Genomic DNA, 3448 nt, shown 5'->3' on the forward strand with positions numbered 1-3448 from the left:
AATTATTTATTAATAAACTAGTGCTTTCTGTCAGTGTCAGGGTCACGGGTGCAAAGATGAAGTTGCCGAATGCCGACGATGACTCGCCATCTCCACATGGACGTGCCTTTAATAGAAATGCACCTTTTCATACGGATTACAAAATTAAAGAATATTACAAAATCGAGTGTGCAAGTTTTCCTTATATTTATTTTATTATTCATATAAAAATAATAATAACCTGTTTTGGTTATATTTACTATGAATTGCAGGACTCCAGACTGCGACCATTTTTTCTGCCTGTCAGACCGATCGTTTCGTGTCTTCACACATCAATGTATCGTCACAAGCCGCAGGGTTTAATTTGGTTTTGTTTGTGTATGTTTTTGGACTCTCAAAGCCGTGATTCCCATTCACTTACATTATATGACTGACAGACTGCAACGGTTTGAGTTAAAAATCTTAGTTTGTGTTCTACTGAAGAAACAAAGTCACCTACATCTTGGATGCCCTGGGGGTAAGCAGATAAACATCAAATTTTCATTTTTGGGTGAACTATCCCTTTAAAAACTATTTTGAATCTGACAGCAAACCCACAGACCCTTCACAGAGCTTGATAAAGCACTCAGTTCTGTCGTTCATTCTACATGCAAAGTTGTTGTTTCTTAAAGATGGTGCAACGTTGCCATTCAAAAGTTTGGGATCAGCAAAATTTTTTTGTGTTTTTTTAAAGAAGTATATTTTGCTCATCAAGGCTGCATTTATTTGATCAAAAATAGAAAAAACAGCAATATTGTGAAATATTATTACAGTTTAAAACAACAGTTTTTATTTTATTTTATTATACTTTAAAATGTAATTTACTCCTGTGATGCAAAGCTGAATTTTCATCAGCCATTACTCCAGTCTTCAGTGTCACATGATCCTTCAGCTATAATTCTGATTTATTGTTAATATGCTGATTTATTATCAATGTTGGAAACAGTTGTGCTGTTTAATTTTTAATAAAATTAAGCAAAAAAATTAAATAAAAACTGTATCGACATTTTTTTAATACAGCAAATGTGCTAATTTACTGTCAAACACTCAGATTCGAAGACAAATGTTAATCTGAACACCAGAGGTCATGTGTGACAACTACACTTCTCCTGATTGTTTCAAACATTTCACTACTCATCTTTATCACCTTTCTTCTTCATCATCACTGTATCAGATGAGCCCTCTCTGGCTCTCTCACACTGATTGACATTCTCCATACGATAACACATGCCTATCTAGATATAAATCAACTTCAGTCAGTATAACTAGGAAGAATGAGCTATTATTCACAGCAAGGTCATTTACAACACTTGTGAGAAAACAAGCGCAAACAGTGTGCCTTAAATGTTAAATACCATTCATTAGGCCTGTATTATTAACATAATGAACCAAGGTTAATTTTTTTGTAGTTAAAGCGCTTAGCATTTTATCATGCTCACAGTGAAGGAAAGAGCGATATAGCCGAGGAGAGACGTGAATGAGGCTGGCTGCAAAACAGAAGTAACACTTGTCTGGAATGTGTTGGAGATGTGTTGCTATGCAACAGGGATTCCACAATGGTTACCCAGACATGGTTTGACTGTGTAGATGATGGTGTGGGTGAGAAAAAAAAGTGACACAGCCTCCCACATCATCACACACACACACCTCAGCTCTGACTGAAATGTCAGAGCACACACATACACACACAAAACACAGTGTCACTTCAGGAAAAATCTGATTCATATTCTCCGTACGCCTCAAAATATGATGTTTTCAAAAATGGAGGTTAACTTCTGCATGTTCACTCATCGGCATGCATATACACAAATACACAGCAACAGTTCACACAATAAAAATATAAAGCCCTATCGCAAGAATGTGGATTTTAAATCTAGAGGTGTTCAATGATCAATAACAACCTTTAAAATACCCCATTCAACTAAATCTTGTGAACATTCCAGCAACGCCCTGTGACCAATAAATGAACAAAGCACAGTTTTGCCAATGTCCTCTGAGTGGCAGTGTGTCTCACAGAGCGTCTTTGAACTTGACCACCTGTTTAAGGATTTCTTTTTTTATTATGTTTGCAGTGATTTTCCAGCACACTATTTCAGTTTTTAAGAAGAGAAAGCTGCTAAATAACATTTAGTATGCAGGACAAAAGAAAGGTGTTTTCAAAAATAGGGAGTTTACTTGACTATCCATACCTTTTTGTAATAAAAAAGTAAATGTGTATTATATCAAATATGATACATCAAGCTTTTATTTGTATGTCTCTCAATCATCATGGCATTGCACTGCATTATACTGTATGTTTTACACCAGAAAACGGTGCAGAGTTTTGATCATAAAACTAAGCAGTTAAATATATAAATATAATTAAATATCTTACTAAAACATCTTACTGGGAGATATAGAGTGCCAACTGACATTTATGTATTATACGTATTCTGCTATACTGTTTTAAAGACCTCATTGATTTATATTGCAAGTTAGCAGAATTTAATTTTACCTTTTGATCATGTAAATATCAGCAACTGCACCAAATTGGATTTTTATTTTTAATTTAATTTAATTTAATTTAAAAACACATGCAAATGTTTAGTAATTGTAAGATTTTGTCTAAAGGTTCAAAAACTGCTTTAAATAAATAAATACAATTTCTGATTGTTATTGCATATATCAAATTGATACTGTTCATGAAACATAATGCAGAATAAATGATATATTGTTTTATTATTCTAGCAAGTAGTATTTTTTTTAATAAAGTCAGAAGTTTATTATGCACTCTCAAAAAGAAAGGTACAAAATCTGTCACTAGGGTGGTAACGTTTCAAAAGGTACTAGTACAATGTACCACTTCTGTTCTAATATGTACACTTTTAGTACTAATGTGTTCTTTAAAAAATATACTTTGGGCATTTTCACCTTTTATTACGATAGGACAGATCAGAATGACTGGAAGTGAAGTGGGAGAGAGATAAGAGGCGGGTCCCATCCCAGTGACAGCTTTTTAAAAATCTTTTTATTGTAACTTACAAATAGTGTTGATAAAGAATCAGAATCAGAACCCACTGAAAGGAGGGAGGAAAGGTTTTTCATGGCATCTAAAGATAATGGAATTGTCTGTTGAAGCATAATATTGACTTAGCCAATCACAATTTTGTAATATTATGGATAGGCTATTAAAATGCACAGTGTAAATCAACAATATAGTCATACAGGCTGCTTGCAATAATCGCATGTGAAGAAGCACGAACCTACATATGCTCACTCAGTCGTTATTGTTTGTATGTTTTCCATGACTAGTTTCCACATTTTAATCTTGTGATCTGGGAGTTTTGATTTCACAGATGCTGTGTTCTCTGTAGCCCTAGGCTACATATGACTTCCATTATTTATCATCCACAGTTAAAAGCCCCTGAGAGAAGGAGAGGCAGAGAGAGAA

The sequence above is a fragment of the Sinocyclocheilus grahami genome, unplaced genomic scaffold (genome assembly GCF_001515645.1).
Source record: "Sinocyclocheilus grahami isolate Dianchi unplaced genomic scaffold, SAMN03320097.WGS_v1.1 scaffold330.1, whole genome shotgun sequence".
Classification (NCBI taxonomy): Eukaryota; Metazoa; Chordata; class Actinopteri; order Cypriniformes; family Cyprinidae; genus Sinocyclocheilus; species Sinocyclocheilus grahami.